This window comes from Petaurus breviceps, unplaced genomic scaffold (assembly GCF_028583685.1).
Source record: "Petaurus breviceps papuanus isolate PSGF00001 unplaced genomic scaffold, PetGlider_PUasm1.0 37, whole genome shotgun sequence".
NCBI lineage: Eukaryota > Metazoa > Chordata > Mammalia > Diprotodontia > Petauridae > Petaurus > Petaurus breviceps.
The window spans coordinates 12,733,476-12,758,230 of NW_027186296.1; the positions used below are offsets into that span (position 1 = coordinate 12,733,476).

Genomic DNA, 24,755 nt, shown 5'->3' on the forward strand with positions numbered 1-24,755 from the left:
GGGAAGGGTAGTCTTCAGCTTACAATCACCAGTTGAGGTCCTTCTTACCAAATACTCATTACACAAAAGACTATGGCAAATAGTGAATGCTGAATAAGCCCACTTATCTAGGCAAAACTCTCTCCTTCCCTCCCCACCTCCATTGTTGAGAAGGCAAGCAATTTGATATAGGTTATACATGTGAAATGATGCAAAACATATTTCCATATTAGTCATGTTGTTAAAAAAACAGAAACATAGACCAAGAAAAAGAAAGAAAATTAAAAAAAAAAGTATGCTTTGATCTGTATTCAGACTCCATCAGTTTGGGGATGAATAACATTTTTCATCATAAGCCCTTCAGAGTTGTCTTGGATCATTGTATTGCTGAGAAAAGATAAATCATTCACTGTTGATCATCTTACAATATTGCTGTTACAGGGCTTCGCAGTTTGGCCAGACAGTGAATGTGTGAGACAAAGCACAATAACTGGGACTTGAAAAGTAGGTTGAAGTCAGGGAGTGAGGAACTTTAAATGCCAAACAGGAATCAGAGGAGTTATGTAGATTAGAATATGCCAAAAAATATAAAAGAGGGAATGAGCTCTTTGACGGGGAACAAGATGAGATCTCATCTGAAACCAAGAGAAAGGGCCTTATCTCACCTAAAGTAGTCTATTTCAGCAGTTTCTAGGGAGTAAAACAAGAAATCAGAGACATATTGAGGAGCCAATGTCCCCTACATGTCTGTACCTTCTCTCTTGTGTGTCTGCTAAAGAGTCTTTGGAACCACATCTGTCTCTTTCCCAGAAGCTTTACCTCCCACACTGTTAATCCCTTAAATAGGCTTACTATTAGTACTATGTCCAGCATTCCTACCACCAGTCTGGAGTGAGGTCTCCTTCTGCATATGCAGCTTCATGCAAAATGTTCTAGGCTTGATTGGAAGCTGTGTTACCCATACAAATACACAGACATGTTTACACTCTTTATTGAAATATGGGGCTTTCCTGTTCCTGTTGCTTAAGTTATCCATACTAGCTGGGACCTCCATTCACCATGCCATCCTTAAAGTTTTCTTTACCAGCATGTAAAGTTTTCCCCACTAGCACTTTTCAGTATTGACATGTTTCTTTAGGGATGAATTAATTTTTCTAAAAAAATTTTTATTTAGTATTTTATTTTTCCCCAATTACATGTAAAAACAATTTTAAAATTTGTTCTTAAAATTTTGAGTTCCAGGGGAGGCTAGGTGGTGCAGTGGATAGAGCACTGGCCCTGGAGTCGGGAGGACCTGAGTTCAAATCCAGCCTCTGACACTTAACACACACACACAAACCTAGCCATGTGACCTTGGGCAAGTCACTTAACCCAAACTGCCCCTCCAAAAAAAAAAGCCCCCCAAAATTTTGAGTTCCAAATTCTCTCCCTCCTTCCCCATCTCCTTCACTGAGAAGGCAAACTATTTGATATAGGTTATACACGTGAAGTCATGCAAATCATATTTCCATGTTGGTCATGTTGTAAAAGAAAACAGAGACCAAAGGAAAAAAAATCCCAAGAAATATGAAGAAAGTAAAAAGAGTATTCTTTGATTTGTATTTAGAGTCTATCAGTTCTTTCTCTCGGGATGTATAACATTTTTCATCATAAGTCCTTCAGAGTTGTCATTGTATTGCTGAGATTAGTGAAGTCATTCACAGTTGATCATTTTATAATATTGCTGTTACTGGGGACAATGGTCTCTTGGTTCTACTCACTTCACTTTGCATCAGTTCATGTGAGTCTTTCCAGGTTTTTCTGAGAGTATCCAGCTCATCATTTCTTATAGCACAATAGTATTGTATTACGATCATATACCACAACTTGTTAAAGCCATTTCCCAATTGATGGGCAAGGCATGGATGTAAATGATATAAATCCAGTTCCCTTGCAGGAATCTAAATGTGTTAGCATCTTGGGGAATCAGGAAAGACCTCATGTAAGAGGTGATACTTGACCTAAATAAACTTTGAAGGAAAAAAGGGAATCTAAGGGGCAGAGGAGAAAAAGGAGTACATTGCAGATTGGAAGATACCTGTGCTTTGAAACAGTTGTTAAAAGATTATGTGTTGATTGCACAATTATAATCTATATAAAACTGCTTACCATTTTAGGAAGGGCAGAGGGGAGGAATGGAGGGAAACAAATTTAGAACTCAAAATTTTATAAAATTGAATGTTAAAAATTGCCTTTACATATAATTGGAAAAAACAAAATACTGTAAAAAAAAAAAGAGGTTACGTGTGAGGAACATTAAGAAGGGCAGTTTGACTAGATAATGAGCATGCGAGAGAGAATACAATAACTAGGCCTTGAAAAGTAGTTTGAGGATTTGTTCTGTGAAGTTTGGATTTAATTAAAGGGCCACACTTGAGAACTTAGAGGGCCACATGTGACCTCAAGGCTGCAGGTTCCCCACCCCGACCTAGATAATAGAGCGTCTATTGCTAAAAGATGAGTCTAGAAAATTTCTGAGCTACTGCAACAGGCACAAGAATAAATCATATGCATATATATGTATGTACATATATATTATATGTGTGTGCTCGTTACCTTCCACTCTCTTGTCTATTCCTATCTCCATGCCTAATTTAGACTAGAGCTTCCTTGTGCTGTTTATCCCTTGATTCCTAGTCATAAACCGTACCCAGACATTGCACTTAGACATCAACTTAGAGAATTCCTTGGACTATTCAATTAAATACAAAGCACATTTGTTATGGAAGGCACATGGTTACAAAGACAGATATGAAACAGACATTTTTCTCAAGGAACTTGTTACCTATCAGGGGGTAAGGGACATATATGCAAATAACAATAATGGTGATGGAAGTATAACTGAGGGGTCTAGGAAAAGTGATTTGAAAAGGGAGACGAAATAGGTGTAGTATGAAGGAAGACATCACAGAGAAGGTGATATTTCATTTGAACCTTGAAGTAAGGAAGGGATATCAAGTGACTGATAGTACAGGAGTACAAACATGGAAGGTGGCTTGAGAAAAGGAATGGAGATTAGGAAAGGGTAGGGCTAGAATGAGAGATGGAGAGGAGTTCAATTTGACTAGAACATAAAGTATTTGAAGGGAAATAACATAAGGTTGAATAGGTCAATTAGAATCTGAATAGAAAGAATCTTGAATGCTATGCCTCACCCACACTGTATTTGTGAGGTCAATTTTTCTAACTTAAGTGCATGGCTTTATATTTATCTTAATTAAATCTCATCTCATTAGATTTGGCTTATTATTCTAACCCACTAACATGTTTTTGGATCCTGATTCCCTCATCTGGTGTATTAGTTCTTCCTCCTGGCTGTGTCATTTGCTAATTTGAAAAGCATGCTATCCGTTATTTCTTTGAAATCACTGATAAAAATGTTTAACTTAATAGGGCAAAGGACAAATGACAGAGGCATTACACTAAAGAACCAGTTCAGAGTTGATATTGACCCAATAATTACTTATTTTAGGTCCTAGTTATTCAACCCATTTTGAATCCTCCTAACTGTACTGTTAGCTAGGTCACATTTTCATTTTGTCAAAAAGGATAACATGAAAGATTATCAAATTCAAAGTCTGGGCATACTTTGTCTATAGAATCCCCTCATCCACCAGTCTAATAACCCTGTCAAAAAAAGGAAATGAGGTTAGTCTGGAATGACCTGTTTCATGAACTCATGATGGTTACTAATGATCAGAGCTTCCCTTTTTAAATCTCAAAAAAAAAAATTCTTTCATAATATATTTTAGAATTTTGGCAGAAATTGAACTCAAGCTGATGACCTGTCATTTGAAGCTTTCACCTTTTTCCCTTTTTTTAATAAATTGGGACAACATTTGCCTGTCCTAGTCCCATGTTCTTTATGATTTTTCAAAGATTACTAAGAACATCACTGTTTCACATCTGCTAGTTCTTTCAGTTCCCCAGGATATAATTTGTCCAGGCATAGTGACCTGAACTCATCAAGGACCCCTTGATGCTCTCTCTTCACTTCATGTTGCAATTCTCTGCTAGCAATTTTTTTTTATTATCCTTCATTTTAAAGATGAAGAAATTCCTTCATTTTACAAAGATGGTATAGTGAGAATGTTTGTCGCTTTGACATAACTGACTCCATTTTGTATTTGGCCACCATTTTGTGATAAAGTGTTTTCAATATTTAGATAAGTATATTTGTAGTATAAATTAATGAACAACATGTTTGCGTTCATAAGCAACTAGTAAATATATGGGACCCACCGATAGGACAGACTGCCAATGGGAAAATGTGGTAAACAACCTTATCATTAGTTTATGTCATTAGGCAGAAATCAAATTAGCTGGCAAATGAAATAGGTCATTGGTCACCAATCAGAATTTGAGTGTAATTGGCCAATACCAATAGCTAAATTTTGAGAAATCCACCAGATATCTTCCAGTTCCAATACTCAAACATCAGCCGTATTAGATTGAGTGCAGGGCCGATTAATTGAGATTTGCTGACTTACTAAGCAACCTTTTCTGAGGGAGACATGTGACCTCTAGCTGGGCAAAAAGGGAATCTTGTCATTGAGTAAGAGTATATACAACATGCCTCCTGGGAAACCCTAGGAAATCAGGTTGGTGGTTTGTTTCTAGTGAGGTTAATATTTGTATTCCTTAATAGAGAATGGGAAATGACATATGCATGCATTTGTTTAGTAAAGTTGGATTGCTAGTATCAAAAAGTCAAAGTCCAATTAGTGATTTCATTGCTTTAGTTAGCCTAAATAATGATAATTCTGTTTGGAATATGCATTCTACATTTCAGATGAAAATGGAGCCTATAAACAGAAGCTGAGAAGTGTCTTGGGAAAGGTACATACCTTGTGACAGTATTGTATTATTGAGTCTGTTATACCTCAAATATATTAAGGGAATGAGGAGAGGAAGGGCTGGAATAATCTAGGTGTTGTCTAATGGAGTACCTAGAAGAGGAATCCTACTAATTGAAAATGTAGTTTTGTCTGAGAGACAGAGATAGAGATACAGAAAGACAGAGACAGAAACAGAAACATGGAGATACCAAGAGACAGAGAGAGATGGGTATTTAATGAAAATTATAAGGCACATAGACTAAAAGGGAAATTCTTAGTTCAATTACAAACATGCAAATTCAGTATAATCTGAGGGCTCTCAGTACTACTAATAAAAGATAATATTTATAAAACTAAGATTCACCAAGCACTTTATATTTATTATCTCATTTTATCTTCACAACAACCCTTGCAGGTGAGTGCTATTATTATAGCCTTTTGCAGATGAGGAAACTGAGGGAGGTAGAGGTTAAATGACTTTCTCAGGGTAATATAGTTAGTAAAGAAGGATTTGAACTCAGGTCTTGCTGACTCCAGGTTCATCATTCTCTTCACTATACCATCCAGCTACCTATCAAGTAAATGGACTATTAGAAGAAATTCCTTGATCAGTACAAACATACAAATCTAATGAGAATGGTTTTCAGATAATGAAAAAAGAATCCTAACAATACTCCTACAAAGAAAAAAGCCTGTAATTATTGCTCAAAGGAAGATGGCAATGGATTACTTCTCCTGGGCCTAGTCAGGCATACTTTGATAAGAGGATGTTTGGGCTTCTCACTTCCTAAGAGAGTGCAGGGATAAGAGGCTACAAGAGAGAAGGTGGCTACCTTCTGTTTTGCTACTAGAAGGAAACCTATCTGACATTGTCCACACAGAAACTGAGAAGAATCGTCTTTCCTACTCCCTCATCCTCCAAATAAGAATCACAGCAATGACAACATCAGTGAGAGTAGGTAAGTTTCAGAGGTAGGATACGAATCCAGATTGTCCTGATGCGATGCCCAGCAGTATAGAGAGGGCAAAATCAGCAAATTTCTACTTTTCTGAGTGAAAGATTGATAAGAGAGAAGGAGCTGAGTCTAGAGACTGCTTCTCTCATGGCCAAGGAAGTAGGAGGAGGGAGAGCAAGGTGACCCTAGAAAACCTATCTCTGTAAGCACTGCCTGAAACCTCCAGTTAAGACAGGTCATATCCTAGGATTTGTATTAGCTCAACTCTATTCTCTTGAGATTTGGGGGTCAACACCATGCTTTCTATATTCTAAACTCTACCAGATTTGAAGGTCAGTGGAACTGTCCTCTTTCTTTTGGAAGACTTCGTCTGTGAATCATGGAGTTCCTGCCCTATACATAATAGAAAGCTGCCTCCTGTAATCTATGTGTAACTCTTGGTTCAAAGGGCCATTTGCATATGACTCTCTGCATTGGTAGAGATTGATTATTCAGTATTTTGTGCCTTCATGAGGGGAAGAAGCCTCTTCTCAAGAGTTTTTCAGTGCCTTTAGGGAACTTAAGAGAGTCTGGAAGCATGTGTATTCTGTCTTGAAGCTAAAAGTCAGAAGATCAAGATCTTTCTTCTCTCAGGCTCTTGCCAATGCTGCCTCTCATGAAGGTTCAGAACACTGAGTAATAAGTCTCCACCAGACAGGAGAATCTTATACAGATGATCCTTTTAACCAAGGATTACTTTCAATTTATTGATTGTTTTACCTCTCTTCCATTCTCCACATAGCTCCGAAGCTTGAGTCAGGAAAACCTGAAATCAAATATGGCCTTAGACATTTTCTAGCTGTGTAACCTTAGGCGAGTCACCTAACTTTGATTTGCCTCAATTATAAAATGGGAATAATAATAGCATCTGAATTTCAGAGTTGTGAAGATCAAATGAGATAATATTGGCAAAGTGCTCAGCAGAGAGCGTGGCACATAGTAGACCCTAGATAAATGCTTACTTTCTTCCCCCATCTCCTTTTCAAAGAGATATTTCTAAAGCAGAGATGTGACCATGTCATTCCATTCTTCAATAAAGTCCAGGTGTTCCCTGTTATTTCTAGAATCAAATATGAACTCTGCTGTTTGGCATTTAAGGCTCCCCTCAACTTGACTCCAACCTGTTGAGCACAACTTCACCCTTCCCTCCCCCAGTTGATCCATGAGGAGAATTTCAGCACAACTCCACCCTTCACTCCCCTAATTGATCCGAGAACAGGAATTATAGTCTAGGGTAAAATCCCTGCTCCATTCTTCTCCGTCCCCTGCCCTCCCCACCCACCCACCAGATATTCCCCATCTCTGCCCATTCTAGGTTCCCTGTCCCTCAGCCTAGGGTAAACTTCTCGGGCATGGGAAATTCAAATATACACTGACCAATCACTGATTGTAATTTCAGCTTACATAACCTGACTATTGTAATTGCTTTAAAAACCGGCACATTGTCCATGCCAACTCACTGTCTGATCTGGGTATGTGACCCTGGCAGTCCTGCGGTAATAAAGTCCACTTCCAAATTTAGTCTCCGGGATCTTCCGTCTCACTCCTTTCATGCTCTACAAACCTTCCTTTTTTAGCTTTATTATTCATTACTCCACTTTGCATAGACTACAATTCAACTCCAGACAAACTATTCTCAATCTTTGTTATGCCTGACATTACATTAAAAATGAGCATGATTAACTCCATTTTGTTTTTATCCACGAAGCTGTTTCAGCTTCCTGTTAGTCACCCTTCCCAAAGGTCACCCAGCTTAAGGAATGTCACAGAACTAAGCCTTCTCCCTCTCATTTCAGTGTCTCCCAACCAACCCACTACTCCACCTTCACTCAAGAGACACTAGGTTTTCCAACTCCTGTAGTCCTGTTCTTCCTGCTTTTTACTCTCTCCAAATTGCATATTAACTGTGAGAAACCAAACTTCTATGTCCTTGTTTTTCTGAGAGCCTGGAGCTGGTTTGTTTTACAACCAAATCCAATGCCAAATGAATTGTTGCCTGGATAAAATCGCTCAGTTTCTTTATTTCACCATAACAATTCCACATCTTGTCTCTGTGTGTTTGTACAGGGTATCTGTATCTGAAATGCACTCTGTCTCTTACTCTCTTAAGTTTTCCGAAGTTGGGCTCTAGCACCACCTTCTACATGAGACTCTCCTATTTCACCATCTCCTTGTGCCTTTCTCCACTAAATTATCTTGTAGTTGTATATTTATTTTGTATACATTGTGCATGTTGTTGTCCAATTATCAAAGATATCAGGACTTTGACTAGTTGGGCAGAAATGGAAAGTGTTAGCTTCTCTGTCCCTCCCCCACCCCAGAGTTTGCCTTAACCATGTCACTAACTGGGCAGGATTTTCTTGACTTTCTAGCTCCCTGAATTCTAAGGCATTATGGGGGAAGAGAAACAGAGGAGTTTGTGAAAGTGGAATAGAGGAACAGCAATGTACCTGAAGACTGTGAGCTTTTCAAATGTACAGAAGTGAGAGCTAGAATCAGTGTTATGTAATCCTCTATGCCAGACTCCAAGACAGGGTTTGTTTTGGTAGGTTGTGTTGGGATGGATGCTATGTAATGGGTCCGATGGCAATGATTCTTTATTTCCTTTCTTCCTTTAGGATCCCTCACTCCTCTAGGAACCTTCCTCTGACACATGGGAGGTTTTAAAAAAATTATTTTATTTTCTGTTTATTTTATCTCTTGAGCTGTCAATTATAATACATGTAGTTAACCATTGAATTACTAATCTGTGTGTTTGTGGGAAAGAGAGAGAATATTAGAGAAGAGAGAGGGTGAGAGAATATGAGAGAGAGAGAGATTGCTTAAATCCAATGAAGAGGAAGCATTTGGGAAGTTCTAGGAGAGGGCCGTTGGGTGGTGCTATATAGTGCACAGAGTGCTGGGCCTAGAGTCAAGAAGACTCCTTTGCAAATTTAAATCCAGCCTCAGACACTAGCTGTGTGACCCTAAGCAAGTCATTTAACCCCATTTGCCTCTGTTTCCTCTTCTGTAAATTGAGTTAAAAAAGGAAAAAGCAAAACCACTCCAGTATCTTGGCCAAGAAAACCCTAAATGGGGTCACAGAGAGTTGGACACAACTGAACAGCAAAAGGAGGGGAGGAAGTTAAATTTCAAGCTGCATTTTTTTTTCCCTAGTGATCTGCTGGCTGGGGGGCTTGAAGCTGAAAAAAAGAATTATTGATTTATTACCTCCCCTGAGAAGAAGAGAAAGTTTATACCCAGATCCCTTTAGGCAATGAGTTACCATTGGCTGGGGGTGGGGTAGTGATTAGCTTGGCTGTTGTTGGAAGCCAGGCTTTTGATATTTTCCTTCCCATTGTTTACTGTGGTCTATTTTCAAAGAAACTTTGCTCCTTGAGGGAAGAGGGAGGGAGGATTAAGGGAGTGACTAGGAGAGAAAATAATGCCCAAGGGAAGCGAGTAGCTTCATACAAACCAGAGTAAATAAGAGGGAGTTCTACTCCCAGCACAGCCAGTCACAAACCCAATACTCCACTGCTACATTTATACATGTACAAATAGTCTTTTTTTTTTTTTTTGTCTTTGTATTCCCAACATCTACCAAAGTGCCTGGAACATAGCAGGCATTTAATAAATGTTTGTTGATTATCTGAGGTTTCACCTCAAACTCAGCAAATTGGCAAAGGTAAAGATAGGAATAGATAGTATTGGAGGAGTTGTCAAAAGATGGGGCACACTGATACACTCTTGGTGGAATTCTAAATTAGTCCAACCATCCTGGAAAGCAATTTGCAATTAGGTGAAGGAAGAGACTATGTTGCCTATATTTTTTGATGCAGAGAATGCATTTGTAGGCATATATCCCAAGGAAGTTAATGTTAAAAAGATTGTCTCATTTTACAACAAAATATTTATTTATAGCAGCATTTTTTTTTTTTTGTAGCAGCAAAAAAACCCCCCTTGTTTTGTAGAAACAAAGATGCGTATCAGTTGGGACATGGTTAAATATGTTGTCCTATAAATGTGACCATTCCTGGAAAGGGGTTAGTTGGTCACAATACCCTCTGGGATATGTATTTCTCCTCAGTTTGGGAAGAGAGGAAACTAACTTTAGATCAGTCTTTGAATAGGGGGGCAGAGGTTTTCATGCTTGGCTTCAGTGGGTCATTTGGGACTCTTTAGAGAACAAAGATGGAGTGGTTGTCCTGATAGAAGCATAATACTGGAGCAACAACTATTGCTGGCCACATCTGTATGTCCCTTCTGTAAGACCCGGAGAAATGACCTCACTGTAAATGGGAGGTGCATGTAACTTTGGATGTTTTATCATGAGTGCTCACTAACCCAGGACCTGGAGTGCAGAGAGAAGTAAGCCCATAGAGAGAGGAACAATGGACTGGCCCCACTCTGCCCCAGCTTTATTTCAATTACATTTTTCTTAAAATTGTCAGTTAAAGAGTACATTTGCTGTACTATTTCATAAATACTTGTGGTCAACCCTGCCTTTATGTTGCTGTGTATCACTTTTTGATATGAGGGCACAATGGAAGACATAAAGGACAGAGGAAAACCCCTAGCCCATTGACAGAGAGTTTCAGTCTCTAAGGAGGTGCATGAGTACAAGCTATTTCCTAAATACCCTTCTGACTATAGAATCAGTATGATTTCAGTTCCTTTGGTAAAAATCTACCTGATGGATGCAAACCCAAGTAAAATGTAAATGGATATTACTATGCTGTAAGAAATGATGGATATGAATATAAGGGGTATACCTTTTGGGTATGAATAGTTTTACTACTGAAAAGAGCAGAAAAAGAAGATTTATTTAAGGAAAAATGACAAAAATCCACTTGTGATGAAACAATTTTATTGGTAAAATATGGAAGAGTGACACAGACTCTTCTGAGGACTTGATAGAGAACTGCTCCTCAGATTACTATAATGAGAGATCAATGTGAAGGCAGAGAAATGACTGAGGGAATGAGGGTGGTATGTAAGCTCATTTTCATGTGACTATGTAGAGAATTTTGAAATCAAATAACTATATTGGAGCTACTGGAAATTATACAAGAATTAGGATTAGCTGTATTAAGCTCTGACAGCTTGAAACTATGATAAATTTTGGGGATACCATATAAAAGGAGTTTCATAAACTTGTCAAAAGGATTCATACTTGTCAGAAACATGGATTTCTCGAGTTTTACCACGGAAGGTAAAGATAGGTCACTGACCACCAAGAGATTCTGGTTTGAGGCATGAAGCATTGAGGCAGCTTAGGACTTGCCAAGAGAGGAATTAAGAAGTTAATAAGAGTGGAATAAAGAAGTCAACAAAAAGAGATGAGAGAGTGGGGATGAAGGAGAAGACAGTATATTGGAGAAGACAGTATAAAATAGTATCACATATGCACGTAGAGAGGTTAGCTTTGGCAAGGAGAAGGATCACCTCTTCATGTGAGAAAAACGAAGGAGGCAGAAGACATCTTTGTGATGGGAGATGAGAAGGAGGAGAGAAGAAGGAGCTTAGAGAATGGCTTGAGTTTTTTTAGTGAAGTATGAAATTAAAGTTCTCAACTAAGAGTGTGGGGGAAGGGAAGCCATAGGGAATTTGAAGTGGAGATAAAGAGGTTTGGAAAAGCCAACCTGGTCATCGGATACAGGTATGTCTGGAAAACAGTCCAAAATCCTTATAACAAATATACGTAGTCAATCAAAGCTAATTCCCATATTGGCCATGTCCAAAACTGTGTCTCATTCTGCAGGATAGTCTATAACCTCTTTGTCAGGAGGTGAGGAGTGTTCTTCATCATAAGTCCTCTGGCATTGTGATTGATCATTTCATTGATCAGAGTTCTTAAGTCTTTTCAACTTGTTTATCTTTACAACATAGTTATTGTAAAGATGGTTCTGTTTCTGTTCACTTTACTTTGTATCAATTCATATGAGTCTTTTCAGAATGGTCTAACCATATCCTTCATAGTTTCTTATAGTATAGTAGTATTCCATTATATTTATATGCCATAATTTGTTGTAGCAATTCTCCAATTGATGATCAACCCCTTAGTTTCTAATTTTGCTGTTATGAAAAGAGTTACCATAAATATATTTGCATATAATGGATCCTTACCCTCTTTCTTTGAGCTCTTTGGGGATATAGACCTGGTAGTTGTATCATTGGTTCAAAAAGTATTGTCTTTGGTATTATAAATTGTTTCTAGAATGTTAGTACCAGGTCACAGCCCCACCAATAGAATATCAATGTTCTTCCTTCCAACATTTATTTTCCTTTATTGACAACTTTGCCAGTCTGCTCAGAGTTGCCTTCATTTGCATTTATCTAATTACTTGTGATTTGGAGCATTTTTATAGGACTATAGATAGCTTGAATTTCTTGAGAACTGCCTATTCATGTCCTTTGACTATTTGGCAATTGGAGAATTGCTCTTATTTTTTATAAATTTGAATCAATTTTTTATATGTTTTAAGAAATGAAATTTTGATCGATCTTGCTGCAAGCTCCCCCCCCCCCCCAGTTAACTATTTCCTTTTTAATCTTAGCGGAACTGGATTTGTTTGTGAAACCCTTTTTAATTTTATTTAATCAAAATTGATCATTTTATCTTCTATGAGCTGAGATGAATGAATAATCCAAGAGACAGAGTTTCTAGGTAATTAATAATTAATTTCTTAATTAGGCTAGCAAATAATCAATAAATTGATGGTCAGTGTTTTCTCTTGGTAACCAAAGACAAAACCATGGAGATCACTGAATGCTTAAATACCCTTGGAAAAGGGGATGCCTCTGGCAGGTGGAAATAACCCCTAACTGGTGAAAAATTAATAAGGGGGAAGACTTTCAAATGAGGAGGTGGGCTGAAAGCCTTCAGCTCCTCCTGTTGAGAACATGGTTTGATCATGAGACTCGGCCACCTCCAGCAATCTGGACAAAGGAATCTGTCTCTACCCAGACCACACTTGGTTTTCTACCTCATGAGCTGGGTCTCCCTATACTCCATTGGAGGAATGTAAGGATGTGGTCTTTTTTTATTTTTTTGCTTTATTGGAGGGCAAATGGAGTTAAGTGACTTGCCCAAGGTCACACGGCTAGTTATTTTGTGTTAAGTGTATGAGGCTGAATTTGAACTCAGGTCCTCCTGACTGCAGGGCCAACGCTCTACTCACTGCGCCACCTAGCCGCCCCTAAGGACATGGTCTTAATGCTCTGGGGCTGGAATACATCTAGATTAGATTTTCTTTATACTCTAAACAAAAGTAAGTTCTTCTAGCTGGGTGGGATTCTGCCCAAGATTGAGGAGCATGTTCCAAGAGGTTTTGGGCAGTTGCATCTATCAGCCATGTCCTTCAGAGACTGACTGGCTGGTTCTTGAATGGAGAAATAGAGAGAAAAAAACCTTAATCCTAATTTAATAATTAGTTATTACTATAATAGGACAATAATAATTTCTCTCAGATCTTCTCTATCTTTTGTTTTATCATAAACTCTTCCTCTATCCATAGAACTGAAAGGCTATTTCTTCCTTACTCCTCTATTAAAAAAAATGATAATGATCTTTCATATCTAGGTCATGCATCCATTTGGAGCTTATCTTGGTGTGAAGTGTTGATTTAAACTTAGTTTGTCAGACTGCTGTATAGTTTTCCAAGTAATTTTTGTCAAATAGTGAGTCCTGACCCCAGTAGCTGGAATTGTTGGGTTTATTGAACACTATGCTACTATGTTTGTTTACTTTAGTAGATTATATATTTAATTTGTTATAGTGTTCAACCTCTCTATTTTTAAACCAATATCTAAGTTTTCCCATGATTATATCTTTGTAGTATAGTTTGAGATGTGATATTGGTAGTTTATTCCTGCCCACTTTTTCTCTTTATTATTTCACTTGAGATTTTTGACATTTTGTCTTTCCAGATGAATTTTGTTTTAATTTTTTCCTAGTTTTATAAAAGTAATACTTTATTCGTTTAATTGATATGGCACTGAATTAAGTAAATTAATTTAGTCAGTATTTTTTTTTTATTATACTGTCTTGCCTCACCCACAAGCAATTACTATTTTTCCAATTATTTAGGTCTGTCGTCTGTCTTTATTTGCATGAAGTGTTTTTATAGTTGGTTTCATACAGTACCCATACATTCTGTAGTTATTTTAAATGGATTTTCTTTTTCTTTTTTCCTTCCTTTTTTAATTTCAAAATTTCATTTCATTTAAAAAGCTGATAATTTGTGTGGATTTATTTTATATCATGCAACTTTGCCAGAGTCACTGATTGTTTCAATTAGTTTTTATTTGACTCTAGAGTTCAAGTATACCATCATATGACATACAAAAGTGATAATTTTGTTTCTCTTTTGCTTATGCCTATTCTGTCAATTTATTTTTATCACTATAATTAACATTCCTAACTCTATATCAAATTGAAATGATGATGATGGATATCCTCACTTTACCCTTTATTTCCATTACATATAAGCATGGTTCTTGGTTTTAGATATATGCTATTTACTGTTTAAAAAAGGTCCATTTATTTCTACATTTTCTAGTGTTTTTTCACTGATACAGATATTATATGAAAAAGCCTTCTCTCAATCTGACATAGTTGTCTTTGTTCTTGTTATTAATATTCTTAATAATGTTTTTAGTTTTCCCAATATTAAAGCCACCCTGAACTTCAGGTTTGTATCTATAGCATTATATTTGATTTTACACTTGCCCTCACTCTACATACCCAACTGGCAGCTAAATTTTATTATTTTTAACCTCTTTAACATCTCTTGGCATCCAATCCCTTTTTCATACAAGCACCATCCTAGTTCAGGTCCTCATCATCTGTTATATACAATAGCCTGCCAATTAGTCTCTCTCACTCAGGTTCCTCCCCTCTCCAATTCAGCCTCCTCAAAGCTGCTAAAGTGATTTTCCTACAAAGCACAGGTCTGGCTATTTACACTGCTATTCAATAAATTCCAATCACTTCCTATCCTTTAGTTTCAAATATAAACAAACCCCTCCATTTGATATTTCAAACACTTTACGACCTGGCTCTATCCTAGTTTTCTTTCCTTGCTATATATTATTCCCTTCCCCACATTTTTTGGCCCAGTGAGACTGTTCTTCTTGCTGTTCTTCTGATAAAATGTTCTACTCCTTGTCTCTGCTTTTTTGCTCTGGCTATTTCCCATGCTTGGAATTTGCCTCTTAAAATCCTTTATAATCCCTCCTTGCCTTTGCCTCTTGAAATCCCTTGTTTCTTTCAAAAATTTCAAATGCCACCTTTTATGTTAAGCCTTTTCTCATCCTTCCCACCCCTCCTTGCCAGTGTACCTTCCCAAATTACCATGTATTTATATATGTACACATCTTTTTCCAATAGAATATAAACTCCTTGAGGTAGAGATTGTTTCATTTTTCTCTTTGTAGTCACAGTGCTTGGTATACTATAGTTGCTTATTACTTGCTTGTTGGTTATAGAATATTTGGGGATGAATTATTGTTCAATCTTTTTTTTTTTTAGTCTTGTCCAGCTCCTCATGACCTCATTTGGTGTTTTCTTGGCAAAGATACTGGAGTGGTTTGCCATTTTCTTCTCCAGCTCTTTTTACAGAAGAGGAAACTGAGGTAAGCAGGGTTAAGTGACTTGTTCAGGGTCATACACCTAGTAAGGGTCTTATAGTTTCTCTCTAATATAATGATGATGATAACTATCATTTATATAGTGTTTTACATATTTTTATTTAATTTGATTTATTCATTTATTTCATTTTACATCTTTTATTCTCATTTTATCCCTCACAATAACCCTGTGAGGTAGGTGTTATTAATATACCCATTTTAGAAATGAGGAAACTGAGGCTGAGAGAAGTTTATTGATTTGCTCAGGGTCACACAGATAAGTAAATGTCTGAAGCAGGCTCTGAAATCAACTCTTCCAAAGGCATTCCCATGCTACAATGGCATGGGAAATCTGTGGAAGAATAGTACCCCTTTGCATATAGGAGTGATCAATTTCATTTATTTCACTATTCTTTGTCCCCTTTCCCCCTGATTTCATATGTAATCTTGCTTAAGTAGGCAAATGGTCTTTGGGTGGATCCTTGGAGCTGTGGATTTGAAGGTACTGACTCCAAAGAGTACATCAAAACAGGCATGTACTGAGTTGTCCTTGATTCGTATGTATACCTAGGAGTTCCCTGAACAAATATTCAATGAGTACTTACTTTGTTCCAGAATTGAAATATATAAGAAGGAACAAGACCTGGTACAACACAAAAAAGACCACAGTCTTCCAGTATCTGGATCTAACTTGGCTTCCCAACCTTGCTGTATACCATGCCCATGCCCTCTACATGCCATGCACATATGTAAATACTTGTTCTTTGGTTTCATCCTGAACCTTTCCCATCTCCATGTCTTTCCAATGTTGGTTATCCTTTGAATTCTCCCCTATCTCTGATTATTGACATCCTACCTTTCCTAAGGATAGGGACTGTGCCTTAATTTATGTTTTCATCTCTAGTACCTAGGCAGACAGTGCAATACCTGTAGCAGGTAATGTAACACATTTTTGTTGACATGAATGGAATTGAATTAAGACTCAATTGCTGATTTTAAGAAGCTTTTAATATGTTAGACAATAAAGCAAAGAATGGCATCTTTTGTATGATACTTTTCCCCCTTTTACCAAGAGTATAATGTGGTGGTTCAGGTAGAAAAATTACTTCTTTCAGTATAAATTGATTTTTTACCTAAAGGTTTTTCAGAAATGGAGAGTAGAAGAAAGATTTTGAATTTTGGTGGGGAAGGGAGGACCACATAATGAAGGGACACATACTGGGTGCTGGTGATAGGGGAGTAATTAGAAGAGTAGGTGCTCATGGTGCAAGAAATACAGCAAATTTGTAACTAATAAACAGTGAATTCCCATCAGGAAGAAGGTTGGAAGATCTCATGGCTCAGTGCTCAGGTAAGAATGAGCCAGATGGAATGAACACCCCATTGTGTTGAGGGGAAAACAGCTTGTGGACTCTTAAGGTCCATAAACCCAATTGCAGGTGGTACCAGTGGGAGGTACCTGAGTGAGGTCAGAAGAACAATTTGGTCTGGTAAAGGTGGCATTGGGAACAGTGAACCTGGGAATCTTTTTTATTCATTTCACAAATACTCAAAAGATGACTCATTTCTTCCATTCACCCTTTGTCCTTGGGGTATCATTGTCTGCTTTTCCTAAACCTACAAGTCATTCAAAGACTCTCCTTTTGGGTAAGCACAAATAGTTTCTAAGAAACAAATTGAAAAATCAACAAGGTGAGGAAGGAAGATCAGGTTCTGAGATCTGATCTATCTTTTGCACAGCACCTCAAAATGGATCATAAGCAGTGAAGTAGAGTCCAGGCTTCTTGAGTTCCAGACTAAAGAGAAGGAAGGCCAATGTTCACTGCCTCTCAAAAGTCAAAATTCCAAGACCTGAACAGATCAAAGCCATCAATGGCCTTCGTTAATTCATTTCCTTCATCTATCCACTTCTTTTTGGAAATTTATGTCGGAGCTAACCTCTTGACAGGCAAAATGAAGTCACACAGCTTCACCATTTCCTTCTTTTCTTTTTCTTTTTTTTTTTAAAGCAATCGGGGTTAAGTAACTTGCTCAAGGTTACATGGCCAGTTATTTCTGGGTGTGGTGCTAAGTATCTGAGCCCAGATTTGATCCCCAGGTCATCCTGACTCTGGGGCCGGTGCTCTTACTTGCTGAGCCACCTGGCCACCCCAACCATTTCCTTATTTTCTTGGTGAAAATAGAAGGGGTCCCAATTCTATCTGGGTACTGAGGAGATCTTATTTACATAGTCCTTGGCTAAATCCTCTTTTGAAGGACAGATAGGACTTGAGGAATATTACCAGAATGGTAAAAGCACTTGAAATCATGTGACATGAGGAATGGTTGAAGGAACTCAGCATGATATAGGTGGACAGGACATTGGACTTGGAATCAGGAAATTATATCCCACTTCAGACCCTTAATAGCTCTGAGTCACTGAGCAAGTCACTTCATCTTATATATAAAATGAGACGATTGGACCTGATGACCTCTAAAGTGCCTTTCCTTTCTAAATCTATAGATCCTATGAATTGGGGCTATTTAGCCTGAAAATGAGGACATGGGGACATGATCTCTGTCTCCAAGCATTTTAAAGGTTTTCAAATAAATTAGGGATCAGATTTGTTCCACTTGACCAAAGAGATGGGAACTGGGAGCAATGAATGGGAGTGCCAAGAGAAGAATTGGGCTTGATATAAGAAAAAGTTGCCTAAGTATTAGAACTATAAATACCAAAGCACAATGGTTCCTCCTTCAGAGGACTCCTCCTCAATGGGGACCTTCGAGTCAAGCCTAGACTACTGCTAGTTTGGGATGTTGTTGAAGAGATTCTTGTTCAGGTATAAGTTGGGTTTGATGGCTCCTGGGAGCCCTTGCTACTCGGGGCTTCTGTGACAGTGGGGAGAGAAGGTTAGAAGGTTTGGAAGATGTTTATATCAGGGACATAGTTTATCAGATAGCTGACCTAGATGATCAAATGAATCCATGAAAACTCTAGTCTTAGATTCACATAATGACAAAAGGTATGTCTTAAAAAAAAACTAATTAATCAAGTAATTTTCAGTTTCCAACATTCACTTACATAAGATGAGTTCTAAATTCTCTCCCTCCCTTCCTCCTCCCCAAGATGGCATGCAATCTGATATAGGCTGTACATATACATTCATATTAAACATGTTTTCATATTAGTCATGTTGTAAAGAAGAATTAGGACCAGTTGGAGGAACTACAAGAAATAGGAAACAAACAAACAAACAAAAAAATAGCAAATAGCATGCCTTGACCTGCATTTCGACTCCATAGTTCTTTTTCTGGATGCGGATAGCATTTTCCATCATGAGTCTTTTGAAGTCATCTTAAATCAAAAGGTATATCTTCTTAAGCTCACTTCTCTCCCTTTGTCTTTATCCTTGACTTTTCCCTTTACATTACCCAATGAACTTCAGAGCTCATAGCTGGCAAGAATTAGATATTGATGGACATTTTTAGAAATCTGATCAATAAGATAACCATCTGACCAGTTCAGGGAGTGTGAAATGAGAACTTGCCTTTTTAATTTTTCCAGAGGACAAGTCCTGGCAAAAATATGAAGGGTAAAGTTTGTCTTCTGTTTTCCCTAAAGCCTTTTTTTTTTTGTTTTGCTTTTTGGAGGGCAATTAGGGCTAAGTGATTTGCCCAAGGTCACATGGCTAGTTTTTGTGTTAAGTGTCTGAGGCCAGATTTGAACTCAGGTCCTCCTGACTCCAGGGCTGGTGCTCTATTCACTGTGCCACCTAGCTGCCCCAAGCCTTTCTCTTTTAATGTTCTTTCTCCTCTTCTTCATAATGTGACTTTTCTCTCCCCCAAGTCAAAGATCCTAAAATGAGGTACCCAGAACTGAATGCAGTAGTTCAGATGTGACTTGACAGTGTAGTTTACTCTGGGGTACTACATCTGTCTTTTAAAAAAATTCAATATTTTATTTCCCCCCAATTATTTGTAAAAACAACCTTAACATTCATTTAAAAAAATATTTAAGTCCCAAATTCTCTCCTTCCCTCCTTCCCATCTCCCTAGCCCCACCCCATTGAAAAGCCAAGTAATTTGATTTGTAGGTTACATACTGCGTCTGTCTTAAGGATGGTCCTTAGTTTTCACCTACTAACTTGTGCTCTGGTTCCTTTTTTTCCTTTCCACCAAAATATTTAGTGCCCTTGTGCTATCTCCTCTCTGGTGATTTTCCTGAAGTGCATGACATGTTACCTCCCCACCTTGTAATTCCCAATAACCTCCAAGATCAAACAGAAAGTCATCTGTTTGGCACTTAAACCTTTAACAACCTGGTCCCTTTCTACCTTTCCAGTCTTCTTATACTTTATTGTCCTCTGTGTACTTTGTGATTCAACTACTCTGGCCTACTTGCTGTTGTTCACATAAAACCCTGTATATCCCATCTCTATGCCTTTGCCCTGGCTGCCTTCTGAAAGTCATGTGTAGGTGAGAATGAGTTGTTGAAGTTGGGAACTTGACTGACAGGGAAGATGGTGGTACCTTCAATAACAATAGGGAAAGTCAGAAGAGAGAAAGATTTTGGGAGACAGATAGAAAATTCTATTTTGTACATGTTGAATTTGAGATATGTGGGGAGCCCTGTCATCCTGGAGCAGAGCTGAGAAAGAATCACTTACCCGGAGGTTGCAAGAGGGTGCATTAAAAGAGATGGGACTCCAGGAATGGTGGAAAATAGAGAACCAATTTTATTATCCTTCAAAAAGCTTTTATAGGACACTTCCTAATTGTTTTCCCCTGAGGACATTGCACAATTCTTTGTTCCCAGGCCTTGGGTATAAACCATATTTATCTTGAGGACATAATCCTCACACCTGTGTGTTTGAGCTCCTTCCTGGGGGATGGGGAACTGATCCAGGCCTGGTAGCAGGCTTTTCAGCTGAGAGGGCTTATTCAGCCATCGGGGTCAGAGTTCCACTGGCCTGTGGTCCTCTACAGAGATACTTATGGGAGATCCAGTCAGAAATAGGCAATTGGCAACTGCCCATAGGCAGTTGGTGATGCTATATTGGAATTCATTTGCATAGAGATGACAATTTAACGCATGGGAGTTTATGAGATCAAGGAGTGAGAGGTTATAGGGAAGAAGGCTTAGGAACTAATAAGCCTTGGGGGACCATCACAATTAATGGGCATCACATGAATGTAGATCCAGCAAAGGAGACTCAAAAGGAGTGGTCAGATATGTAGGTGGAGAACCAAGAGAAGGCAGAGTCAGGAAAACCCAGAGAGGAGACAGTACTCAAGAGTCAATAGTGCCAAATCCTGCAGAGAAGCAAAATATTATGAGCATTGAGAAAACACCATTCAATTTGGCAAGTAAGAGATCATAAGATGAAGCTTGGAGAATTGATCTCCTGTCCTTGTTCCTTTCTGGAAGAAGTGAAAGATAATTTTTAAAATTCTGTGTCTAGAGGACTAAGAAAATAGTGGTGTCATTGACAGAAATGGTGGAATAATACCTTGCATTCATTCAGCAGTATAAGGTTTAGAAGGTACTTTTCTTACAACATCTCTGTGAGGTAGATTATACAAGCTTTTCCAATCTCACTTTTTAGATGAAAAAAGGTGCAGTTCAGGGACTTCTCCTGGAATGCATACTCAGCTAGTGAGTATCAATGGCAGGATTTATATTCAGGACTTATGTTTATAGCACCAGGTTTATTTTCACTGCACCAGTTGCCTAAAGGCATCACGAAAGAGACTCTCTGGATCTCTTTAGTCCTATGTGCTTTTAGTGATGGGCAGCTAGGTGTTACAGTGGATAGAGCACCCGTCTTGTAGTCAGGAAGACCTGAGATCAAGTCCAGCCTCAGCTACTTATAACTGTGTGACCCTAGGCAAGTCACTAGACCCTGTTTGCCTCAGTTTCCTCATCTGTAAAATGAACTGGAGAAAGAAATGGCAAACAACTTCAGTATATCCAACAAGAAAATCCCAGATGGGGTCACAAAGAGTCTGAGCAACTACCATCACCACTACCACCTTTTAGTGTTATAGAAAGATCAATTAGGAAGCAATTGAAAAGAATAAGATTGAAAAAACAAGAATTTTTTTAGTCATATCTGACTCTTTGTGACCCCATTTGGAGTTTTCTTGGCAAGAGATACTGGAGTGGTTTGCTATTTCCTTTTCCAGTTCATTTTAGAGATGAAAAAACTGTGGCAAATAGGGTTAAAAGACTTGCCCAGGGTCACATAGTAAGTGTCTGAGGCCAGATTTGAACTCAGGAAGATAAGTCTTCCCGACCCCAGGCCCAGCACTCTATCCAGTGTAACACCCACTTGCCCTACTACAGAGGAATTAGGAACCCCATATACTCCTATACACATATATCTACAATGGATGACAAATTATAAAATGATCCTGTCTTTTCTACTAGATTCCCTGAGGGCAAGACCAAGTCTGGTCTTGTCTAGCTTTGTGTTTCTTTGAGGACCTGGCTCAATACCTTGGGTAGATATTCAAGAAATATTGTTGAATGAATGAATGAACAACTGGGATACCCACCAAACATTTCTACCAGCTCCCTGCTGTTCCCTAATTAGAGAAGGATCTGCCTCAGCAGAGACAATTTTCAGCCTCTTGTGCAATCAACAGTGAAAATGGTTGCAGCAAAGATGATCTGTCTATTAACATGATGGGGCAAAAAGCTCACTGACCCTTTTTTCTCTACTATTTAAGTTAATTTACTTTGATATGCATTTGGAGAGTGGTTGATAGGTGTGTAGCACTGTGCTAGCCACTGGGGGAAACACAAAGGAATGCAAAGTATGGTCCCATCCCCTGAAATGGTAACACAGACTTTATGGAGATAAGTTTTATGCAAAGAAATCTCTGGACTTAAAAAAAAATGGGAACTCCCGAGACTGTGTAGCATAAAGTTATCAAACTGAATTTGATCAAATGCTAAACTGTGTGCTGTGGATGGTAGCAATTCCTAGCAAGGAGTTAGCTGGCCACAGTCCCACCTAGGATTTATAGGTTTTCCCGGGTTGTTATAATTATAAGTTAGGCAAAGTCAGGAATGGAGGCGCTATGGAGAAGCATAGAATTTCAGAGTATGATAAGAACTCAGGATCTATTGGTCGAATTTGTACCTGAGTAGGTTTCTCTTTTACAGTATCAATTAAACAACCAATCAATAAACCTTTATTAAGTGGCAGACACTTATGCTGAGTTCTGGGGATACAAAAAGAGGCAAAAGACAGCTCCTACCCTCAAGGAGTTTATAATCTAATGAGATTTGTCTGAGTCAGGTCATTTGTGTGTAAATAGAATAGCTCTGACTATTAAGAGGTTTTCCTCACCAGGTGATATTCAGCCTAAATTCACTTATCTGTGACTTTCACTTGTTCTGCCCTTTGGGGCTGAGCGGAATGAGTCTAATCCCTCTCACAAGGTCTCTTTTAGCTCAAAATCTATGATTCTCTGGGCCATATGTCAGCACTTCATTTTTAAAAATAGTATTTTATTTCTTCCAGTTACATGCAATAACAATTTTCCCTAAGATGTTAAATCATTTAATATAGATTATATATGTGTAACATATTTCCATATTAGTTATCTTGTCAAAGAAGAAATAGACCAAAAGAAAACCTACAAAAATAAAGTGAAAATAGTAAGCATTGATCTGCATTCAGACTCCATCAGTTCTTTCTCTGCATGTGGATAGCATTTCTCATCGTGAGTTCTTTGGAATTGTCTTGGATCATTGTATTGCTGAAAAAGAACTATATCATTCATAGTTGATCATTGAACAATGTTGCTGTTACTGTGTACAATGTTCTCCTGGTCCTACCCATATGTCAGTACTTTAAATACTTGAAAATAGCCATTGTATTTACTCTCCCTTCTCCTCACCCATCCTACCCGCCTGAGTTTTTTTTCCCTTCAGACTAAACATCCTCATATTATCAATTAATTATTATATGGTGTGATTTTGAGACTTTTCATAATCCTGGTCACCCTCCTCAGGACTCTCTCTAGTTCACCAAAGTACTTTCTAAAATGAGGTGCCAAGAACTGGACAAATACTCTAGATGTGGGTTTGAGCAGGGCAAACTGGTATAGTGGAACCATCAACTTCCTTATCTTGGATATCATGCAGCCTAAGAGAGAATTAGCTTTTTTGGTTGTCATGTCATACTATATATTAAGCTTGCAGTTTGCTAATCCCCCAAGTTGTTTTTTCTCCATGAACTATTGTATATGTATATATGTGCATATATATTTTGCACGTTGTACTCTCTATTTTTTTTAACCAAAGTGTAAGACCTTACATTTATTGATATTAAATTCTATCATGTTATATTTGCTTCACGGCAGCTAGGTGGCACAGTAGGTGACATACCAGGTCTGGAGTCAGGAAGACCTGAATTCAAATCTGCCTTCAGACACTTACTAGCTGTGTAATCCTGGGCAAGTCACTTAACCCTGTTTGCCTCTGTTTCCTCACCCCTCAGATGAGCTGGAGAAGGAAATGGCAAACCACTTCAATAATTTCCAAGAAAACCCCAAACAGGGTTGTAAAGAGGGGGTTATGATTAAAACAACTGCACAACAACATTTGCCTCATTGGTTTTATCCCTCAAGACCTCTTTGGATGTCCCTTTTATGATACTGTAGGTCCAGTTTTACTTCATGATGTGATTTTCAAAAGTCCTTTAAAATGGAATTGCTTTTAGTAGCTATGATACATTAGTATTTATACATAAATATACGATCATTAACAAGTTATCTACTGCAACAGAAACAGGCTATTTCAGCATACAGCTAAAGAAGTGAACCACTGTGTTCAATTATCCTTTACCTAGGATGAATGATCTTCTGAAAGTGCAGTGACTATGCCACTCTCCTGTTTAAGAACTGTCATTGGTTCCTCTGGGAATTCATCCTCTAGGATAGAACACAAACTTTGAAGGTTAGTCTTTAAAAATCTTCACAAACTATATCCAGAGAGTGCATTCTAGGAAGGGCAGTAAGCCTATATGAAGGTATAAAGGTAAAAGAGAGAGTAATAAGTTCAGGGATCAGCAAATGGGTCAGTTTGACTGTAATGTTGAGTACACGAAGTGAGTAATGGGAGATGTTTGGAAAAACAGGTGGGAACTAAAATGGTGAGAAGACTTTATATTAGGAGTTTAAATTTCATTTTAGTGACAATAGGGATCCAATGAAGATTCTTGAGTAGGAGAATGACACATCCAAACTTATATACTTTGGCAGTTATGTGGAAGGTGATTCAAAAGGGGAATGGATT

The 24,755-nt window shown here is 38.1% G+C and overlaps 1 long non-coding RNA gene across 2 annotated transcripts in view; it reads left to right on the forward strand.

Moving 5' to 3' along the window:
* Positions 1 to 24,755, forward strand: part of LOC138168952 (uncharacterized) — a 327,150-nt gene that overhangs the window by 69,360 nt on the left and 233,035 nt on the right. For both annotated transcript variants that reach the window (XR_011170239.1, XR_011170240.1), the window contains one exon: positions 15,366 to 15,469. This is a non-coding gene — a long non-coding RNA (uncharacterized lncRNA). The remainder of the gene's footprint in view (positions 1 to 15,365; positions 15,470 to 24,755) is intronic.